Raw genomic sequence first — 14,542 nt, forward strand, 5'->3', positions numbered from 1 at the left:
AGTTCACAGCACAAAGGTATCTTTCTTTAATTACAATGTCCCCCAAACTTAGCACATTTCTGATATATTTGCTCCATATACAAGAAAACACAGGCTTTTAATCTCTTGTTCCTTCTATTTCTGCTTGAAGACTGATTCTTGAATAGGCTAATGTCTAATGTTTGAATACTGTGTTAAAAGCAGCAAACAATAGAAAACACACTATTAATGCTCTGGCTATTTGCAACAATACACTGGCCAGACTCAGGAGACAACTGTTCTAATTGCAGTTATACAAGTTGTAAATTTTATACTTGTATGTACTTTGAATGAGGACTATCTACAGCATATGTATGGGGCTTGAGTGATTAAATGACCTGAAACTTTTAACCATTCTAAATCTGAGGCTATTGGAAAGAAGCTATGTATGGTTTTAAGAATGAACACGAAACCCCTAAAATTGAGGAGGAGAAAGGCTATTTTTTTCTCGAGCAGATTTGTGAATGAAAAAGATTCCAATACTAAATGAAGGAAAGCATACGTGCAGCCAAAAGCATTATCTTTGGATCACATATGCGTCTTTTTGTCTACCAGCAAAAGAAAAAGTGTCTGACCCACTATTTTTTTCATTCAGGAGCTGAAAATCTTCAATAAAGCACAAAGGCTCAATTCTAGAAAAAAAAATAGAGTCCAAATGAATAATATAATGTGGAACAGAAGCAGGTGCATGTAAAAATAAAATGCAATTTCATAACTGGATGAAAATCATATACTTCAGCATCAAGATGACAACCCTATTTTGCAGCCATAATTGTTATTCTTGTAGGAGCAGAGGCAGTCTTTATTCAGCATGCTTCTGTGTGTGAACGTGTGTGTGTGTGGGGGGTGTGTGTGTGTGTGTGTGTGTGTGAGAGAGAGAGAAAATTATCAGAAGCTTATTATACTTTTATATACATTACATATACTTATGTATATATTTAATGTATATTTATATGTTATGTATTTCTAAGATATTTCATATATATGCATATATATCTTTAAATGTTATTACTCTGGAATAACATTGATTCTGTTGCCATATAAGGCAATATCAAATCTATGAAACTTGAGCAAAAAATGTATTATTTAAAATTGATCACAATTTGTGTTCTTTAGTTAAAAGTCTTAGTTCTCATTTCACACCTATGACAAATACTTATCTAATAACACATTTATCCCAAAGTCATTGTGATAATACATAGAAATTCCAAGCAGGCTTCTATGGAAGAAGAAATAATTACATACTTAAAATCAGTAATACTTCAAGACTTTTTATATCTTACATCAATAAATTTTGATTAAACAAAATATTTAGGCCAAAGTATATTATTTTCACTTCTCAAAATAAAAGGTTTAAAATCTATGAATTTCTAGTTACATATACTGATTTTTTTAAACTAGTCATTTGTTTATTCTCTTAGAGTACACACATCATATGTGTTTGTGTGTGTGTGTGTGTGTGTGTGTGTGTGTGTGTATATATATACATATATATAAACATCCAAGGCAAATTTTACTTTTTAACAAATGGCTTAATCCATCTTTAAATTCATCTAGTTTGCATGGCTGCTGAATTGAAGGAGTTCAGGACCACGACTCTTTTCCCCATAAGCTTTTGTTTGTGTGTTTTACATTGAAAACTATATGGAGCTTGAAAAAATCATATTTTCATCAGTTTAGAATTAAAAACAAAGAAGTATATCTTGGATATGTTACATTTCTTTAACAGAGAATTAGCTAGTGGAAGTCTTCTTGCTTTGGTTTTGTTTTGTTTTTGTATTTGTTAAATGATTGGTTTCACTCCTTTGCATTTTGAAAAGACATAAGGCTAAACTTGTTCTAACTGATACTTCTAAACAAATCTGCTTGGATTTAACAGTAATATTTTTCTGACAGATATCTTTACTCATCCAACTTCTTTTCTCATGTTGAATCACCCTAGTATAACAAAATAAATCTTACGGTGTTCAACACTTTTTAAATCAAATTTGAAAAATATATTTGCTATTTAACCACTGTTACAGATGATTTTATTCATTAAACATTGAAGTAGTAACTTAAAAGATACTCAAGGCAATTCACAGGAAAAAAATTAAGGTCAGAAGCAATTAGCGCTGCCACTCATGCAAAGCATCTGTTTTTATTTTTCTTTTCCATTTATAACTTGAGTTTCAAAAAGGAGATATATTTATGTTAAGATACTACAGATGACTCTCCTATTTTTCTTGTTTAGCTTGCTTCTCGCAATTGAAACAAGAATGTGCTTGTCAAATACTTTGCAGAATACAGGCTTCTGGATATTTCATTACATTTTTCAAAAAGTATAAATCACTTGCTACCAGTTTCAGAGGGAGCATCTTCAAATCTTGGTAATATATAAACAAGCTAACAAAATAAACTACTAAGAATGGAAATACTTACATGTAACCATTTTTTATGAAAAAAATTAATGATAACTAGCCATATAGAATTTTGACAGATAATATTCATTTCTCAGTTGAAATATTAACTATAATAAAATTAATTTAACAAATATTTAGATATACAAATGGTGGCTTGCATAGTAGGCATATATGAAGTATTTCCTTACTTTATAATTTAAATGAAAAAGTTTTAAATTGAATATTTAGAATAAAGTACAGTATTTTTAAACCATGAGAGTAACTTTTTAAAATCTGTCATTTTCTATGCAGATCAAATTAATTACAGGTTGGAATGGCTGAATTCATTTATTAAGGAAACTTCCAAAATATTTTTTAACCTATTAAGTAATTTTTTTTTTTTACAAATGAATTTAAAAATTGAAAGAATCTTAAAGTACCCACTTCCTGCTCTTCATTTTGGAAACAAAAACTGATCTGTAGAGGATAAGTTACGTGCTGTACCAGAGAGGATTTACGTTATAAGAAATACAGGCAAGATGAGGATCAGAAACAGAAAAAGAATTATTGGAAGAACATCAGGAAGCCAAAGAATCAGAATAGTAAAATAACAGACATGTAGGAAGATAGGTGTACCCAGCCAAATTCAAGAACGTGAAAAGCTTGGTCAGGACACCTCTGCTAGCACCACTGTTCCTGAATAAATGTCCCTGAAACCACCGGACTCATGATAACTGCTGCATCCACACGGCACAGTTTCTCAGCTTCCCCTGGTCTTATTTGTTATGCCTTCAAGTTAATAAATCTCAGGCTCAGGACACCCTAATTGCCAGGCCAATGTCATGCACCTATCTCATGGCTACTTAAAGGAAAGAGAGGAAATATGGCCACGATGGCTTTTGTAGTGAAACACAGGGCCTTCTGCCTAACAGGATTAACTCAAGTGGGAATCACCTCCCCTCCCCCACAAAAAAGAGTTGTTTAGATGTTGGGTTCCAAAAATAATAAGTGCACACCATAGACTTTCCAATATCCAAATCCATCCTTTCAAACTTAATTTTCCAAATTCAACGGACCATATTCAGTTACTACAAACAGTAACAAGTCACAGTCTTTAGATGATGTCTCAGTATTTGGTAAAGATTTTGTATCAGTATTTTAGAGTGTACCACCACTATGCATCCCACTTATAGTAGGAAGAAAGAGTAGAAACGAAGAAAGGCAAATTATTTAAAATATCTACCTATACATGACACAACAAGAGGGGTAGGAAACATGGGTAAGAGGATGCATTCTCTATTTTTGCAATTGTTCACCAGCCTGTAGGTATTTACAAGGTTTCCCTTCACCCATTCTGTGTTTGCATTTCTTCAGCCATCTCCTGAGCCGATTAAGAATTCATTAGGCACATGTATTTACTGCTGAGCGGTGTAGGGGTTTGCAACGAGCTTCCCCCCAAAAGTGCCCGTTTTGCATGAGGCTTATTTTGAGCTAAAGGTAATTGAGACCCTGTGGCCTCAAGATAAACTACTGCCCCTCCTTTAACCTAGAAGAATTACACCGGGGATTTTACCAGAAGAGAGTTATTACTGGAGATAAATTTTATCTAAGTGGCCCCATCTATACAGCGAGGCAAACATCTAATTATCAAACATCCGCTCTTCTCCTCCTCCCCCTCCCCCTCCTCCTCCTCCTCCTTCTCCCGTCCTTGGAAGCCCCAGGCTCCTATCCCATTCCTTAGCTCGGAATGGCATATATATCTCATTTTACTTTTCTGTTTCTGAACCTCTCATGTATAGGGGGTCTCTGACCTTCTTATGTGTGTGGGGTTCCCATACATATGAAATTAAATTTGATTTTCTCCTGTTAATCTGTGTCGTCAATTTAATTCTTACACCAGCCAGAAGAACCAGAAGGGGAAAGTTTTCCTCTGCCTTGTGACAGTGGCTTTCCTCTGCGCTGAGTGGCTTTCTTTCATAAAGTTGCAGTAGTTTTCCATATCACTTACTTGCAGACAATGTAGTATAAGGAGTTGCTCCAGGGACCACCTGAGTTTCATAAATACTGCTCTTTCCCTCTGTTTTTTATCAGCAACCTTATTTCCCCTTAATAATTAAGATCAATCACTCCAACCAATGCCATAACTTCTCCCTACTCTTCCATCTTTTTTCTTTTCTTTTTTTTTTGCCTGTTTACCCAATGGCATTAAAAGGCTGAAATTTCTAGGTGTTAGTCATTTAGAATCTAAGAGAAATATTATTATATTTTATGGTGGAAGCATGCATTCCAGAGTAGTAAAATGAGAACCTAGAGGTATAAAGATCTGAAGTAAAATAGTGATTCAGATTTAATCACAAGAGACACCATCTCCACTTCCTCCTGTTATTACATGAATGCTGGCTAGGGACCATCAGCTTCATATGTTATGCACTGATTCACATCTTACATGGCATCTTGTAAGACAGTGCAGTCTTATCCCTTTCAAGTCCCTGATCATCCAGTTAAGCCATAAACTGTTAGTGTCTGCTCATGAATTGCTATTTAGATTTAGCTCAGGCCAGCCTTTCAAGTACGGTGAACTATTAAATGGGCCATTTGAAATTTTGGAAATGGGGAAGATTTTCCCTTCTGGGATATTCCTATCAAATATAACATGATCATCAACTTCTGGCATGGGCCATGCAGAACCATCTATTGGATTGGCCAAAAGATTCATTCGCGTTTTTCCGTAAGATGAATGGAAAAACCCCAACGAACATTTTGGCCAACCCAGTATAATCTGGGCTCAGACATCCTCAGTTTATTGTTCGTAGAAAACTCCCCATGAAGTCTTCAGTATAGGTTAAGGAGGGGTGGGAATGAAGCGGAAGTAGGCATTCCTAGAGTTTTAATCACTGTGATCATATTACTAGATGTTGAAGCACTCCGGGCCCCATACCTGATTTTGGTGAATCAGAAATACACATTCATTTTATTCTGGGCAGATCAGCTTACATGGTCACCTGTTGTCCCATGGTCAAGGCTACAGAGTCCACCAAGATTTTATATATAGAATAAGTCTATACTTTCTTCGTGACATATCTATGTGTATATATCTATATATTTTTATTTATATCTGTATCTATATCTATATCATGACAAGAATATGGCCTTTCTAAACACCCTTATGTATTTTTTTTTCCTGTCTTTTGCTTACAAAACCTTGCCATAGTCTCTATATATCTAACATGGGCATTTTAGATAATATTGAATCTGCTTGGACATAACGCCCAAATTAAAGATCTGCTCTCAGTGCATCTTCAACTAGCTGGAGAGCACTTTCTGGATTTAACTCAAAGCACCTTTTGCATTAACTTAGTATATATTGAGTAGTACCTTTAATTGTTGTTGAATTAAAAATCTAAGGAAGACTCTGAAGTACTGTGTTTCCTTCTTAGTGGTAGCTGATGTAATCTGTTCTCTACTTTGGAAGGACTATTTTACCATGGTCCAGAAGATTAGACTCTCAGAAATGTTAGAATTTTTTTTCATTGGTTTATTGCTCTCTGTCTCTCACTTTGGCTAGCATGCTTCTTACAAAGATATGTGAGGTTTCTACTAACTCTTTGGGTTCTATCAGTATGATGGCATAATATAGTTGAACTGCATGGTAATGAAATGTTCCAGATTAAATTTTACTTTAGATTTCATAGCCTTGAGGCAAGATACCTGTCCTTTTCAGGTGATAGCAAATAGCATCTATTTTTTGTTTTTGCTTTCTCAACTCACTGCCAGTGTTTACTGTTTGTTTGTTTTCAAACTGATAGCTGTTAAAAGATGTCAGGAACTACACAGATTGACTCCAGGAAGGAAGCCCCATAAGGAACAGTGACTTATCAAGCACATTCACAATAATCCACTGTCATCCTCTGAGACACATCCACCTCCTTCATTAGTCAATCTGTGATCTTGAATGGAGATATGATAGGCCTCTCGATTACTACATTTAAAAAAAATTCTTTGAACTCATCTTTGCAATTCTTTCAAGGATGCTGGATTCCCTTTCCTTTATTACTGTAGTTTGTGCAGATGATTTCAGAGACATCCACTTGCTTCTATGCAACAGAAAAGCCAATAGTCCATAAATTAGAGAGTCAGTGCGGGATCCTGTCATTTGTTGATACTATTTACAAATCATGCACTCAGCTTCTGGTAGAAGGAATGCAGAATATGTTTTGAGTCCACTGCAGTTCAACCATGAGGCAGACTTAGAAAACAACTGAAGTTATAACCATACCCTTCTAAGCCTGCACCCTGACGGACAGAGTGAACTGGTGCTCTCGGTCCATATTACCAGGGGGTAATGTTTGTTCAGAGTCAGTTCAAAAAAGTCCCTTAAGAAATGGCGCACTGTGTGCATGGGGTGAGTGGTGAGAAAAAGAGAGGGTTTTACTCTGGGTCAGGAGGGGATGAGAGGGGCGTGGACAGGGTTGCAAACTCGAATGCCTACATGGGGCAGTTGATAATATAAATTAGTGCTAGACCTACAGTCTGTCATACAGAGTGAAGTAAGTCAGAAAGAGAAAGACAAATACCGTATGCTAACACATATATATGGAATTTAAGAAAAAAAAATGTCATGAAGAATCTAGGGGTAAGACAGGAATAAAGACACAGACCTACTAGAGAATGGACTTGAGGATATGCGGAGCAGGAAGGGTAAGCTGTGACAAAGCGAGAGAGAGGCATGGACATATATACACTACCACACGTAAGGTAGATAGCTAGTGGGAAGCAGCCGCGTAGCACAGGGAGATCAGCTCGGTGCTTTGTGACCGCCTGGAGGGGTGGGATAGGGAGGGTGCGAGGGAGGGAGATGCAAGAGGGAAGAGATATGGGAACATATGTATAACTGATTCACTTTGTTATAAAGCAGAAACGAACACACCATTGTAAAGCAATTATACTCCAATAAAGATGTAAAAAAAAAAAATTAGTGCTGCAGGCTGGGCAATAGAAGAATGTTCTTAGCTTCCACAAATAGATAGGAGTTCGCCTATATTTCTTGAGACACAAGGCGCTCTCTTGGTCTCTCTTTGGTTTCCCACTTTTGATAGAGAAGCGTTATGAGAAATGTTTTGCTTTCCTCTTAACTCTACCATAAACAACATCAGCCAAAGTTCCCGATACACATCTACAGATGCCGGGCTTCAAGCACCTGGAAGGCAAGGGCAGCACTGGGGACTGGGCACAGGATGCTGCCTACAGAAGCAGCAGGCTCTTCCACTTCAGTTGGGTGGGGTGGAGGGAAGGAATTGGAACCCAGTATGGCCACATCTTCCAAATTTTCAATAGATGCCATTGTATGTAAAAACTTCTCATTTAAAATTTTTAACTAAACAAAATTTAAAATGTCACCTCAAGAATTAAAAAAAAACAAACAAACCAGAAAACAAAATTTTTAAAGTCCCTCAAAAATCTTGTCCTTTCCCTTTCTTAAGTATATTTGCCCTGGTAAAGGACCATGGATCCTACAGTGGAAGACTGGGGGAATGGGCAAAGGATTTGTAATGTTATTATAGGGTGTTTAAGAGTTGGGTTCCTCAGAAGCAGATCCAGTGACAAACAATAACGTACAAGTGACTTATTAAGGAATTATCTCCAGGAAAAACTATTAAAGAATTGGAGAAAGCAGGATAGGAAAGACAAAGAAACTGAATGAGCAAATTTAGCTTATTCCGAAAGGAAATCCTTAGAGTATAAATTATACCTCAAAACGTTCTGACTAGAGACAATGGAGCTGGGGTTTTATATTCTCCATCCAACATTAGTCATTGTTTAAGGGTTGCTTGAGGGGACACAAACACTCAGGCACTTCCTGCTCTCTGTTCATGTGGACAGAGCAGTTTCAATAGCCCAAAGGCAGTTTTCCAAAGAATCAGAAGTAAAGGCGCACCAAAGTTGGAGGCCTGTCCACAGAAACAAACAAAAATAAGATGCAATGCGATCCAAAAGAAGCACTCACAAGGTCTAAAAGAAGTAATGTTCCTTCAATTAAAGTGCCATAGGAACCGCAAAGAATTGAGAGAGAGACCAGTGACTCAAGTTTGAGGTCCTTTCACCAGAGTTGGGGCTTTAAATTTAGACAAAACATGATTTCAGTGGGCTATCCATCTGTTTTGGCCCTAAGGATCCTATGATCAATTAACCATTGCCAAAGACCCCTGTATACCTGATCATTTGAAATAATACTGTGTACTAACCTTGTTGCTTATGTAAGCATGTCGCTCTGCTTACTGTTTGGGCTCTTTTCCCACTGAATGCTCAAGGATTATGTCATCCCTATGAAAATCAAAAGCCTTTTCAACTTTAGAATCTCTAACCAATAATCCAAAACTAAATAAAACATCCACCAAGGCATTTTTCAAAAATTTTAAGAATTACAATGTAATTCTTAAAACCTTTATGAAGGGAATTATCTTCTTGGCCATTTTGGGGAGGGGGCACAAATATGTGGGTAGGTGGGTCACGCATGTTGAAAATAATACAGCATTCCTATCATCTAAAATATATGATTTCATGAATTATTGGCACCTCAACTTTATTTAGAGTGGGTGATAAGTGAATTTAGGTCTCCATTTACTGCCTATATCATAGCTACCAGAGGGCAGAGAATAGTGAACACTCTGACCATTCACTTAAGAGCTCATTCAAATCTTTCTGTCCTCCAAAAGATATGAGTAAGAGTCTCTTTGTGGCTCTTGGTTCAGTGTTAATCATAGGCAGCGGGATAATTATAAGGTTGGATTTACAGGGGAAAATTTACTTAAAAATTAACGTGATAAATTTCTTCTTAGTTAAATTAGCTATTTTTAAATTAATTACTAATCAGCAAACAGTATTGTCAAGACTATGTTATCTTTTGACATCCAGAAAACCACAGAGGTTCTTCCGTTTGAAGAAAGTGTGTGAATAAGACATTGCATAACCGTATTTCTTCAACAGGTGTACTTGATATCAAGTGGAATATGCATTTGGTGAGTGTGGAGAGATAGGAGGAAAAAATTAAGTGTAAAACAATAATTGTACAGAATTGCTTGGGAAAATTAAAGACATATTGTTGACCATAGGAAGTTTATAAATTGGTAATAACTGTCAAAATACATTATTGACTGGCAGACTATATCTAGCTTTATGAATCTAGGATGTATAGGATTTTTGAAGAAACAATTTCTTAATTAAAATAAACCTTGAAAAAGCTTTGATACTAGGACTAAAAACTTACTCTAGAAGGAAAAGCAAGATGTAACAATAAGCAGTCCCTAATTTAGAGGAATTGTCTGTGAACTACTCATTTAGTATCAACCGTGATGAGGAAGAAGAAGGAAACATGGCATAGGTCTATTTATATATGTTTTCAGTCAAATGGGAGGAAATCCTACCAATGAAAGAGAATTTAGTACTTGTACCAGATATGTGACTCAGACAAATGTAAAACAAAACTTTAGAGAAAATAATCTGTTTTATCCCTATTGGTAGGAGAAAGAAACTGGGGTTGGGTGAGCATTGAAAGAGACCCTTGTGGGAAATCAGGCAGAAAATTGAGTGGGAAATTAAAAGAAGATATTGGTCAGGACCACTGGGAAATTCATTTTAAAACACTATTCTAATAAGGGTATCTCTTTCTAAACTAGAAATATAGCATTGAATTTAGCACTCCCAAGCTTCAAAGAAATTTTAGTACACTCTCTTATACTCGGGGCTAAGGATCATTTAACAAATTGAACCTGAGGAAAGTAAAAGCAATAAAACAAAATTAGTAAAAACAATAGGAACAAAAAGCATTATGAGGGCATACCTACAAGAGTGCATACAAATAATAAAACAAAACAATTGTTCAAATAGTTAAAGGATTAACCATAGCCGTAACAGTTGCATTGGTAGTGCAATTGTGAAAATTATTGATAAGAGTTTACATATTTTAGCAGAAATCTATATTTATATTGTGGATAAAAAAATTAACCAAATTCTTCTTTATTCTTTTTACTTTAATTTCTGCTGTTATTACATTTTAAGGTTTCCCTTTTTTCTTTATCTGAGTCCATAAAATGATATTCCAACAAAAAGAAACTATCAGACCCAATATAATTTATTTAGATGTATCCATGTGTCCAAAACAGGGATACAGTGGCCATTGGGACTAGACAAGCTTAGGCCATAAGCCAGGACTATCAGGACAAGAGTTGGAATTATCTTTCCATCCTTTCATCCACCATTAGACACCTCTTCAAATTTCTTTGCAGTTAGAGAGAGAACCAAGAAAAACATCTTATCATTCCTGTTTGATAATCAAATTTCTATATTTATGCCCAGAGGGCATCCTTTCTTTCTTTAGCCATAATATTAGCATTAAAACTCAGAAACATATTTAGATATGCCAAAACAGCATGACTGTGTTTATGCTTTAAGCTTTTGGCCTGAACTCTTCTCAACATGATTTTATAAGATAATCGGGTCCATTACACTTGAAGTGTCAGGCTGATTGCTGTGGTCAGTACAGACTTCAACAAGAAGCTTTACAGATTCCCACTGCTGGGTAAAATCTCTCATGAGCCCTTATTTCAGCCACCTAAGGCAAACAGACCCTAGGGAATCATTAATAATTGCAGATCTCCTTTCCCACAGCTAACTTAGAAGCCCAAAGTTTGCAGACAACTTTCCCTCCTGTTTACCAACTTTACTCTGTATTTTCTCCATATTGTTTCACAATGTGGAGATCACACTCCACTAAGCTGGGAAAAATTAAATGGCACTCAGAATTTTCCCCAAACGTGTAGAAACCTTGAAACATTTGCAGGTCTTAATCTCTCAAAGAAAATCATATTATCATAAAACATAGTTAACACAGAAAAATCCTGTCTAGGCAGATCAATTTAGCAAATTTATCAGCTCCCTGAGGGTAGGGATCATGTGTGTTTTATGACTGCTGTTACATCTCTATGTTTAAAGAGTGCCTGGCCCAGAGGGGTCAATAAATATTAGCTTAACAAATGGGTGGATAAATAAATCTCCACGTTTATCTACCATTAACTCAGCACTTGATTTCTGCCTCAATCTAATCTGTGTTAGACTCACTTAGTATGAACCTATCTCCACTTCTGAATTGTTAGCTATAATCAGTAGAAGCTGTCTCTTCTAGTATATCTCTGTACTTAATAACCTTTAGATTAATTTGACCTTCGTCTTTTCCTCAAGTGATTTTCATAGTGCTGTACACATCAGGAGACAGTAAAAACAATTCCTGATGATAAATCTGCATGAACATATGATATCTCTGACCGGCTGCGAGTTGTTAGGCTTGTGGAGTGAATTCTTTAGACTCTCAGTTCCGTTTGTTTGTCTCATAATTTTTTTTTTCTATTCCTGTCTCGAGTCCATAGGAGATGATCATTCAATACTGGCTGTTTGATTAAAAGCAATCTATCAATAAATTAGGAGTTTGGGATTAACATATACACGCTACTATATATAAAATAGGTAAACAACAAGGACCTACTGTATAGCACAGGGAACTATACTCAGTATCTTGTAATAACCTATAATGGAAAAAACCTGAAAAAGAATATATATATATGTAAAACTGAATGTTTAAAAAAGCAATACAAAGTTGTCTAATATATTCTCCTTTTAGAAAACTTTGCTCTCCTTACCTAACCTAACACAGATAGGTATTTTTCTTTCTAACAGCATCTCCTGATTTTAAAAAGAGTTCCTGATTCTACACTGTTAAAGCAATGAACAACACAGTTATAATCTTTTCTTGCTTCCTATGAACATTATGGAAACTGTTTTCCCCCAGCCCAGAAACTCACCATGACATATTTCACTTTGAAAGTGAATATGAACCAACATGATATATATGTTCCATATCTTTCACATTGAAGGTCTTAACCTAACTTGCCATCACTCTAGGCAGTATAGTTTGAAATAAATTATATGCCAAAGATAAACAACACTATGTTAAATGAATAGATGGAAAGAATTATACAAGCTCAGCTACAATATGCATAGAAGCAGTAAGCAGTATATGGGATAACTGTCACATCAAAGAGAATAGAAAAAAAAGATAAATTCTCAAAATCATAGTGCAATCTCAAATGCAAATGGAGATGGATAGAAATGTCACATATAAACATGTACACAAGACAATGACTTTTTAAACTATAGCAGCATATATTATACACTGAATACAATGTAATACATTTTTATGTGAGGGCAATAGCATTTCAATACTTAACTCTAAAATGTGAAATTGCAATGCAATAAAAAAATTCAATCTTTTTTGGTAAATTAATTCCATTACAGATGCAAGAAATACTTCAAACACTTCATACTTTTTGCAGTTCAGGTTCAGATCAAAAAAATTTTTTTAGTTCGCTATAGGACAGTATTTTTAAATTGATTTCTTGTAATCCATTATAACCTTGCTATAGTGTATTCTGTGTGTGGGTGTAGACACAATTTTTCTTCTCACTGGGGATAGGTATACTTCTTTACATTTTTATTTTTAAACTCATTCCTTTCCCAATTTGGGAAGTTTTTATGTAATAAAGTTATGACATGTCAGATTTGATAAAATTTTCAAGGGAAAACACTATACATTTTCACAAAAACTTATAATTTCACCTCTTTCATTGTCTACTTAATATTTTTATTCACTAAACAAATATCACTATCTATATTTCGGGGAATTACACCTGTTTCTTTTAAGGAGCAGAGGTGATTTGCATAAAATACTTAAAACAGATATACTTTCAGATCATTTTCATGTGTCAAATACCATACTAAATATTTTATGTACTCTTTTCCATGATCAGAAAAGTTGGTGACATGATTCCATTGCCTCAGGTAAGTAAAATGAAATCATATAACTTTTACTTGAGAGAAGTTTGATCAAATTTGGGTTGTTCTGACTCCCTGCAAAAGCTGCTTTTCAGTTCAAATCCTGAGCTTTTGACCACAGAGGGTTGTTTTCAGCCCTCTCCTATTCTATTCTGTTTGACTATTTGAGTCAATTACAAGTAGACATGCTCCTAAAATCTTCTTCCTTTGTCAAAATGATATATATAGATATATAGATATATAAATTCAATCATTTATATGTATTATTCAATCATATACAAAGAGACAGAGACAGATTCAGAGAGACAGAGAGAAACAGAGAGAGAACATTATAAACAACTAAAATATTCAGGGTGACAACCCTAGGGAGTGAGTTATCATATTTTTGTTCCTGAGCCCTAATTAGGAAGAGTCCTATATGCTATTCTGGTTCTTTCCATAAAATATACTGCTTTCAGACTGGCAGCCCTCTGAAATCATCACTGCTACAATGCAAGATTATAATCTCAATGTTTCTTTTTTCTTTTTTTATCAGTACTTCTTTTTTTTATTGCCAAATAATATTCTTATGGTATGGCTATGCCACATTTTACTTGATGGGTATTTGGGTTGTTTCCACTTTTTGACCATTATGAAAAATGCTTCTATGAACATTTGTGTACATGTTTTTGTGTGGATATATATTTTCATTTCGGTTACGTATAGATTGAAGAATAGAATTGCTGGGTCATATGGTAACTCTATACTTAACCTTTTGAGGAACTGCCAGATTGCTTTCCAAAGTGGCTGCATTATTTTACATCCCCACCAGCAGTGTGTGAGGTTTCCATTTTCTCCACATCCTTGCCAACACTTGTTATCATTTGCCTATTTGATTGCATCCCTCCTTGTGGGTGTGAAACAGTATCTCAGTGTGGTTTTGCTTTACATTTCCTTGACAGATAATGATGTCGATCACCTTTTCATATGCTTATTGGCCATTTATTTATCTTCTTTGGAAAAATGCCTGTAAAGATCCTTTGCCAATTTCTTTTTCCTTTTTTTCGCCTGTGCTGTGCAGCACGCAGAATCTTAGTTCCACAAACAGGGATTAAATCTGTGCCCCCTGCATTGGGAGCGCAAAGTCTTGACCACTGAACCACAGGGAAGTCTCTCCTTTGTCAATTTTTAATTGGGTTATTTATCTTTTAATTATTGAGTTGTAATAGTTCTTTATTATACTCTAGATACAAGTCCCCTATCAGATATATGATTGCAAACAT

Source organism: Aethalodelphis obliquidens, unplaced genomic scaffold (assembly GCF_003676395.1).
Source record: "Aethalodelphis obliquidens isolate GAN/ISIS:26980383/991018 unplaced genomic scaffold, ASM367639v1 scaffold101, whole genome shotgun sequence".
NCBI lineage: Eukaryota > Metazoa > Chordata > Mammalia > Artiodactyla > Delphinidae > Aethalodelphis > Aethalodelphis obliquidens.